This window comes from Meriones unguiculatus, chromosome 4 (genome assembly GCF_030254825.1).
Source record: "Meriones unguiculatus strain TT.TT164.6M chromosome 4, Bangor_MerUng_6.1, whole genome shotgun sequence".
NCBI lineage: Eukaryota > Metazoa > Chordata > Mammalia > Rodentia > Muridae > Meriones > Meriones unguiculatus.
In genome coordinates this window covers 91,028,657-91,038,006 of record NC_083352.1, presented here as the reverse complement: position 1 = coordinate 91,038,006, position 9,350 = coordinate 91,028,657, and the positions used below count along the sequence as shown (strand labels likewise).

At 51.0% G+C, this 9,350-nt stretch overlaps 1 long non-coding RNA gene across 1 annotated transcript; it reads right to left on the bottom strand.

Annotated features, from left to right (window-relative positions):
- Positions 1 to 651: 651 nt before the first annotated feature.
- LOC132653504 (uncharacterized) lies at positions 652 to 1,996 on the bottom strand. Its single transcript, XR_009591234.1, has 2 exons — positions 1,816 to 1,996; positions 652 to 1,548 (listed from the first exon to the last, which is right to left on the bottom strand). It is a non-coding gene; the product is annotated as an uncharacterized LOC132653504 (long non-coding RNA).
- Between the last annotated feature and the right edge of the window lie 7,354 nt (positions 1,997 to 9,350).

The following is a 9,350-nucleotide window of genomic DNA, read 5'->3' as shown; positions in this document are numbered from 1 at the left end:
AAAAAAGGGGGAGGGGGGATCCAGAACACTCAGACGATTTCTAGACACAGGACCGAAAATAAGACTTTTACTTTTATCGTGGTCACTCTACAGATGTGAAAAGTGAGGCCCAGATAAGAGAAGGCCTCAAAGTCGAGGGCACACTGGAGAAGCTCTGGGGTTGTGCTTCAGTGGAAGAGAACTTGCCTAGCATTCATGAGGCCCTGGGTTCAATCCCCAGCTCCCAGCACTACCAGGTGTGGCCGTACACACCTGTTGTAATCCCAGCGCTGCATAGGCTACACGGGATCCTGTTAGAGAATCAGAACATTTGTCACTTGTCAACTAAAGGAGTGCCCACTTGGTTCCACACTCTGCCTCAACCCTGGGAATACCACACAAGCAAGACCTCCGTGGGGAAGGACATAAGGTTGTATTGAGCCCAGGGACAGGTCTAGTCCAAGACCAGAGGTCCCCACCTGCTCCAATGTTGGCCTGCTCCCTTTCAGCCCATCTCAAGCCCCAGCCCCTGTCCTGAGGGAGCTTTCTATGTCGACTGGGTGTCACATGTTGGACAGTGAGTATCTTTGCTGTTTCCTGCCTTGTAGCCCCGGTTACAGACGTTCCAGCATGCCTTGTAAGGGACAAGACCTATAAGTGAATGGGCACTACTGGGTTCCAATAAAGCTTTATTTAAAAAGTGGGCCCTGAGCTGGATTTGGCCCTCGGGGGGTCCACTTGCTGACTCCTCCTAGTTCTTTTCATTTGTGGCTGTCTCCGGGCCAGCAGAAGCGCACCGGGCTGGGTGTGGTTTCCTTGTGGGCTCTTCTTGACTTTAGCTGGGCAGCCCCAGCGACTTCTTTTAGTCTTAATTGAACAAGTTGGTAGCCGGAGGAAAAAACAGGATACTGCCTTCAGGTCTGAGGCCCAGCCAGCCAGCCTGAGGCACGCCAGCCTGAATCTACCTACATTCCTACCCTGGGTGAGCGTGAAGAGACTCGCCTGATAAATGCCTCTCCCGGCTGCATCCAGGGCTGTGCCTAGTCACTCTGCAGCCTCCGGAAATACCGGAGGCCCGGGATAAGGCCTTGAGAGCCTTGTCCCCTGAGAGCCCATGGGACGGCTGCTTTTCTTGGTTTCTGCTCTGTGCCTCAGTTTCCCCGGAATGAAGAGGAGGTCCCCGGGCTCCCTGGAGACTGGGAGCAGCATCCATTGGCTGGTGTGTTTGCTCCCACCCTTTATGCCTGCAGGGCTCAGTTTCTGAACACAAGCTCCCCACACCAGGGTACCACCAGACTGAGCATGAGCTGTCGGGAAGTCCATCATTACTGCTTGGTAGCTGAGAACCTCAGGTGCTTTCTGAGTCTCTGTCAACTTCTCTGAGACAGGAATAACTGTATCTTCAGCCACTGTGCATGAAGCCCCCGGTGCAGCCTAGAACTATGACATGCAGGCAATAAATTACGCACCATCACCGTGGCCATGTCACTTATCAAAATACTCCTGGTCGGAGGCAGAGAAGACACAGATCCTTGTACCCATTCGGCAGATGACCATAGCCAGGTGTACCTAGTGAAAGATTAGCTGACCAGACTGAGGCTCTGATGCCCAGGGGCTTGTGAACAGAGTCAGCTGCCAGGGCTCCAAGCCTCAGGAAGGGCTCATTGGAGGGAGATGCTTCCCCAGGCTTTTTGCATTGCCAGGGACTTGCTCGAGCCAGGTGCATGGGCCAGGTTCCTTTCCACTCAATCAGGCCATGTCTGAAACGAGAAGTCACCCCCACAGCTCCACCCCCACCAGCCCAGCTTCCCCCCTTTGCTCAACCTGCCCGGTTACCCCGCTTCTTCTTTCAGGAGTTCACCAGAGAGCACAGTCCGTTAGGCCATCTGCTGCTGCAGGTCTGTCTCAGGGGCTGCTTGCAAGGGAAGTTGTCTTGACACACCAGGATCCAAGTCTGGAAACCTGTACCAGACTGTGTGTATACGGTTCCCACTTTGCTGCACCCATCACGTCACATCCGCGCTGGCTCTCGCGAGGGAAGTCTAAGAATGTGAGTGCAAAGGGCAGACCTTCACTGAGTCCGTCCCCCTTGCCAGCTCTGCATTTTCTTAGCTCTGATGAGGCTCGAATCCAGGCAGGCTTAGCGCAGCTTGATGACTGCTGAGATGAACAATGCCGGGCCCTACCCGCTGAGCTTAGGAGTCCCTGGGTCTGGACACATTGAGAATTCGCATTTTCAAATTCCAGGTGACAGAGTCGCCGCTGCCACAGGGGCTGCACACTGGGAACTGGAAGCCAAGTGGTTAGGGGACGAGGTCAATATTCAAAGATACCTGCTTTTATACACTGACAACAACTGCTTTGTGCTGTGTGATCCTAGGCAAGTTACCAAGCCTCTCTGAACCTCAAATAGGAAACAGATGAGAAACGAAGGTTCTGCTCCCTCCAGGCTCAGTGGGGCACGCCTTTAATCCCAGCACTCGGGGAGGCATAGGCAGGTGGATCTCTGTGAGTTTGAGGCTGGCCTCATCTACAAATTGAGTCCAGGGCAGCCCGGACTATACAGAGAAGCTCTGTCTTGAAAGAAAAAAAGTGGAACAGTTCCCCGACCCGGTAAAGTGTCCACAATGTGAACCTTGTACTTAAAATGGCCACACACCTGCCAGGCACTGCACAAGCCTTTGTTCATTATAACCTACGTGATCAGAGGCAATTGGTGTGTTATCTTTAACAAAGGCTGCTTGTGGCTGTCAGCCTCCCTGCCTCTTCCTTTTCAATTATTTATTTATTTTACACAAGGTCTCATTATGCAGCCCTGACTGGCTTTGCCATGGAACATACTATGTAGACCTGGTCGTCCTGGAACTCACACAGATCCACCTGCCTCAGCCTTCCGAGTGCTGAGATTAAAGGCGTGAGCTACCATTCCCAGCATCTTGCCCCATTCTTGAGAGAAGCAAACTGAGGCATGACCTTGCCAGAGGTCAGATGCCTAGCCTATGCTCCATCCTTCCCTCGGCTCCCTATCCCAGTCCCTATACACTCTTTCCTCCCAGAGCTTCGATGGCCTCTCTGGATAGACATCACCCCAAACAAGAAAAGAATAAAGAGCTTCCCGTCCACACCAGAAGAAAAACAAACCCCCACCACCCTCCACTGCCCTGGAAGGCTATGATGGATCTCTGTTATTGCTGGCGTTGAAATCACTACCAGGGGAAATAGATCAAGGTACTCTTTGCTGGTGAGAGCTCTCCAGATGTCGCAGGCAGGGCTGGAGGGTGGGGGAAAAGCCTCCCGCTTCCTCTTCCCAGGCTTCTTGCTCTTCCTGAATACTCAAGGTGGCTGGGTGGGCTCAAAGGGGCATGAGGCAAGGGTCCTGGATGAAAGAGCCCCAATGGGGCTATAGCTTGAGGGTGGGGGCGTCCTCCTTCCCACTCTCTACCTCTATTTCTTCTTTTGGGAGAGACAAAAAAAAAGTATTTTATCTGACTCTAGCCTCCCATTGCTTATAATGACGTGAAGGGGCAGTCACAGGTGTGGGAAATTCAAAACAAGACGTCTGCTGAGGATGTATTTAGAATGGGTCTGGAAAGCAATCACCCACCCCATAATCCTGTGGGGCCATTTTGTCTCAAAACTCCCGGCTCTGCTCTTCCTTAACCTCTGAGCCATCTCTCCAGACCTCTGCTCTTACCATAAGAGTCAATATGGAACATCTGGGACTCAAAGCCTGGTGGAGTTTGCCTGATGGGGAGGGGGCTTCTGTTCGTAGGCTCTGTTCCTGTGTCGGCAGGTTCACGGTGATATCGATAGAGCCGAGGTGGCTTCCTGGCTTTGCCTAATGTTTGGCCTGAGGCCATGTGAGTCTGGCCCCTGCTGAAGCTGATCAAACACCTCCCTTCTCTCTCCAGCCTCGCACCAGGGGGTAGGAGCGACAAGGGACTTTACACAGTTTAAGGATGGACAAGCAGCCAGTAGTCAGACAGACAGATAGGAACCAGTGAGACAGACACACACACACACAAATGTAATCCATTGCATGACCAGTGGGAAAGTCTTTAAAGCTAACATGAGTCCCATTTTTTCTTCTATAAGATTGGGTCATCTTACCTATGCCCAAGGGGTTAAAGTAGACTGAATGACAATAATCATAATTATACCCATTAAATGCCTGGAAGAGTCATGGAACTGGGCTGGTCTGCCTCTGCTTTGCTTTTGTGTGGATCCATTTCTGTCTTTAGCAGAAGTTTCCAAGCTCGGTTGGTAGATGGCTTGCTTGTGTGTGTGAGGAAACCCCAGCATAGCATACCTGAGCATGGTGGATCATGCCGTCATCCCTGCACCCGGGAGATGGAGACAAAGAGGTTTAGAAGTTCGAGTCCATCCTCTGTTACCCAGCAAATCTGAGGGTAGCCTGGGATATATGAGACTCTGTCTTTAAAAGGAAAACCCAGCTACTCAGAGGTACCACCGGTGCCCGAATTTTACAGAAGCAGGGGCACAGAGAGGTCATGCCTCAGGAACAGGTGGAAGGATGCAGAGCAGAGCTTCAAACCAGGCAGACCGCTGCATCTTGCTCCCTTCTCCAGGATCCTGCAAGCCGCTGCTCATCCTGCAAGGCCCTCCACCCCTCCTGTCCCTGTTCCATTGCTCCCTGCACCCTCACCCACATCACACCCTCACTGGGGACGTGACCAAGCCTGTCTTAAATCCAGATGGTCCTGAAGACCAAAGCTTGACATCATGCAGCCTGACACTCAGGTACTTGAAGGGGGGAGGTGTCATCTCTGCTTCAAAAGAAATCATTTCTGGTCATTGGAGGTGGGGGAGGAGGACCAGATCCACTGTCAGAAATTGCAATGAGTCCCCAGAGCCTTGAGAAAGATGGCCTGTGGCCCTTCCTATCAAAACCTCCGCTTTTGGACAATGTGCACAGAGCCTCTAGGTACCCACTCCCCAGGCTTGGCTATCTTGGGCTTCTTCATCCTGTGCTCTGATAAAAGGGTTTTTTGTTTGTTTGTTTGTTTTGCTCCACTCCCCACCCTCAGGTAAACTGCAGCCTCTTCTCTGGGAAAAAAAAAACAAAAACACAGCTTGGTAAACCTGCCAGAGGCCTTGAATCTGCCAAGCGGTGGGCCTGCTTGTTCTCTGCCCCACACTTTTCCTGAAGCCCCAGCATTCTGTTTTGCAGAGAGGGTTTTACATTGAGCCCCAATCCAGCTCTGGATCCTTGGGGTTAGGTGGGCATGTGGGCTTGGGCGCATAGTGGCTATCTATGTAAGAATGTGACAGGACCCGCAGACATCTTGAGGTTGTCCTTGATGTGATAAGCAACCTGACAAGACAGGCTTTTCTGGCCATGGCTGCTAACCAGGAAGACAAGCAACAAGCCGTTTTGGCCACACAGAGGACCACGTAGTCCAGCTCAGGAGGTGGTGATAGGCAGCCTGGTCCACAGTCAGGAAGAACTCCCAGAGGTACAGGGCATCTTCCCTGCTAAGAAGTGAAGGCTTCAAGGGTATAGACAGGCTGATGGTGTCCGCTATGGCATGGATGGGATGGGACGGATAGATGGATGGATGGGTGGGTGGATAGATGGATGGATGGATGTGTGGCATCCTGGGTACCAGGCACTGGGTTGGGCTCTGAAGATTTAGAAGTGATTAAATGGCTAACAAGTTCATGCCAACAGGAAAGGCACTTGGTGTTTATGAGCTCCTCACTGCATCCCAAACTGCATTCCTGGAACCCTGTGCCCATAATGTACTCTGAGGGTGAAGACCGTTCTGGGCACAGATCATGTAGAGAATTCTACATGCTGTCTTTACAGTAAAGATCTCTGAAAAGGAAGTGCTTTCATGTTGTATAACATAGTTTGCCAAACACATTCAACCCCCTCTATCCCTCCCTTCTCTGGGGAACTCCTTGCCTATTTGGGGCTGGCAGAAGGCAGTAAATAGCCACTCACAAGGCATCAAGACAAGAACCCTGAGAAGAGATGCGAGTTAAAGGTACAAATTAAACCCAGCATTGTGGGGCTAGGTAGGTCACGATAATGGGATCATTCTGAAGACTTTCCAGTAGAATGTACTGCACCCATGGCAAGGGTCCACATGCAAGCATGCCAAAATGGCAACCCATATCCAGACTACATCCAGGCTGTTCATATGGCAGCCCACTTTCAGGCTACCCAATATGGCAGCCCACATCCAGGCTACCCAATATGACAGCCACAGTGCTGTGGAAGCAATTGAGATATGGCTAGCAAAATTGAGGACGAGCATTTCTAATTTTGATTCATTTACCTTTGAATTAAAGGTTTGTTGTTAGCTTTTTGGAAAGGGCAGCCTCACCTTTTTTTTTTGTCCAAGTAGGGGTGGTGATTGGCACAAAGAGGCCACCACAAACTGGTCTTCCTAAAACACTGGCTGCCAGGTCCTGAACATTTCCTGAATTCTGGACACCAACAGTTTTATTTAACCCTTTAACAACAGTGTTGCTTCTCTGTCCATTTTCAAGGTGGAGGAGGAGCAGCATGGGGAGCGTCCAGTGACTTGTTCAAGTTTTTCTGACCAAAATGTGTTCCTGGCTCAGTCCAAGATCCCTCTCTCACTCCATAATCCCGTGGTTTTTGTACCTGCAAAACCAGCCTTAAGGTCCAGAGGAGGACACCTTTATGCTCTTTCTCCTTCCTCAGAAGGACACATCACCTGCTGCATACCACTGACTGTACTAGTGTTGGGATGGACACTGGGGAGGCAGAATGATGGGGAGCTGAGGAAGGCCGGGGTACCCCCCTGGGGAACTTCTTGCCTATTTGGGGCTGCCAGAAGGCGGTAAACAATCACTCATGATACATCAAGACAAGAGCCCCCCTCCAGTCACCCAGCCTAGCCTGGTCCACCTGAGCCCCGACTCCTCCCTCACAAAGAAGTCTGTGGGCCCTCCCCTGATGCATCACACCCTGCTTGGAAGCAAGGGACAGGAGCCCCTGCCTTTCAGCCCTTGCTGAGTTCAGATAAATCTCTCCCGCCTCTCCCTGCGCCTCTGAAAGTGCCGGGTCTAGCTAGGGTTTCTCCCACTTATGCAGCTCATGAATATTTAACAGCATCTGCCGTGGAGGCGATAAAGCCCTACCAATCCTTGACAAATATGTCCTAATCTTTTCAATTTCGGGGTGCAAATATGCCTTCTGAGTCCTGTTTGTCACCTAGATTAATGGCCCAGGGTCCCATAATCCTTTGGTGCTAATTCAAGTGGTGGCTGGCCGGCGTGTGCCTGCCAGGGGGATGCTGGGAAACACACACACACACACACACACACACACACACACACACACACGAAGGAGTAATTAGTCAAGGGAAGACTTGTAGTGTGTGTGTGTGTGTGTGTGTGTGTGTGTGTGTGTACATGTACATGTTATGTGTGTGGTGTGCCTGTGTTTGTGTCTCCACTCTGTGTTCACAAGCATTAAAGTGTACGTAAGGGTTGTGTATTCCCCACATTCACCTGTGTATTCTGTGTGAATGCAAGCCTGGGAGCCTGGGTGTAAAAGCTGGACACTGTGTCCCCTCCGCAGTGGGAGGAGGGAGGAAGCAGGTGAACCAGATGTGCATTCCGTCTGATTTCTTCTCCCTGTGTGGGTGCTGATGAAGAGAAAATAGATAGTGGTCACGGCTAGAGAAGACAGAGGAAGATTATCTACAGGGAAGATTCCCATGGAATATGTTTGGCGTGTATCTGAAAAGCAACCCCCACGCCCCATACCCTTGGGAGGCAGGTTAGTTTCAAATGTTCTGAGTCACTGGCCCTGTGAGAGGCGTAAGGTCAGAGGTCCGTGTGGAAATGTGGATTTTACAGGGAGGAAGCAAAACTGATCTCTATGTGTCTGGCTCTGGGTATGTCTTTGTATGTTGTTTGAACATGGGTCTAGTATAGACACAATCCACAGGAATCTAATTGGCTTGCTCTTGTCTGTTTTGTAGGCCCTCAACCCCCACCCCCTTCCCACACACACACACTTCCTCCCTTCCTCTCCCCCTCACCCTACCTCACTCCCATTTCCCTCACCAAACCTTCAATATTTCACCAAAACATTGGACCGAGGCCATGTGGATCTGGACTCTTTGATTCTCAGCACCCAGCTTTCTTCTCCCTCAGGGCTGTTGAGAACAGCCCTGAGGGAATTGGGATAGAAGACGAATCACAGGATTAAATCCTTTCCTCTTCATCTCCTGTCACTAAGATCTGCCCCACTCACCTGTAAGGGCAGGTGGAATAAAGCGGCTTCATGAAGATGGGCATACGAAGGATGAGGTCCAACATGTGAAGTGCTGAGACCCAAGCCAGGAGCCAATGTAAAAAGGACCACCTTGCAGCATGAGATGCCTCCTCCATAGCAAACAGAACTCTCTTCAGACACATGGAGCCATGGCCAGACAGAAACAGGTGCTATGCCCAGCTGACCCTTGTACTAGCATGTCAGTATCTGCTTCGGTGCACAATATAGCTGCCTGCTGTGGCACTCACACCCAACCACTTCAAACTGAGGATACTGACATAGAGAAGAAAGCCTGGTACCCTGAGACCCGCAATAAGACATACTAAGGACAGAAGCAGGACAGGATGGTGGTGGTTGTGGGGGGTGGGGATAGAGGATCACATGAGCTGCCTTTGACAGGAAGAGCAAGGGCTGAGCCCACCTTTCTGCCAGGGAACAGATGTGCTAACCCCACCCGAGCATACTGCGTTAAGGACTGTGGGAGGGAAGGAGCACCCAGTGACTGGCAGAACTGGCTCCTGCAGCAAAAGGAGGCTACATTTGAGTCCTCTGGAAGACCTTGAGCAAGCCATCTTCTCCACAGCTCCCTTGTTCTGGGATGGACCTGGGAACCATCGGATGTGATCAGGATTACAGTGCAGGTATCACACCAGTTGGCAAGGGAAGCCACTGGTAATATTGTAAAAATCAGTGTCTTCTGAAACCACCCTGACTGGGTCCAGCATCACATCATTCTCTATTCTGTGAGCCAGAGAAAATCTAGGAGTTGGTGATGGCTTGAGGAGACAACAGTTCTACTGTGACCCAGTCAGTGGGAAAAGAAACGTCAAACTTATGTTCTGAATGGGAAAGACAGTTTTGAAGAGAGAGCCTTCCTGTGACTAAACACAAGGCCACCATCTTAGGAGTTTGGAGGCTGTTTCTTGGAAACACTCCCCTGCAAGGATCCTGGCTTGTGCCCTCAAAACAAACAGATCCTTCCTTCCCTCCATATCTGAGAGCCAAGGGGATCAGAAAGTGACCATGACCCTACTGAGCAAGGGCTGCCTGCCTGAGAGCTGAGAGAAATCATTTTGTCATGAACTCAAAG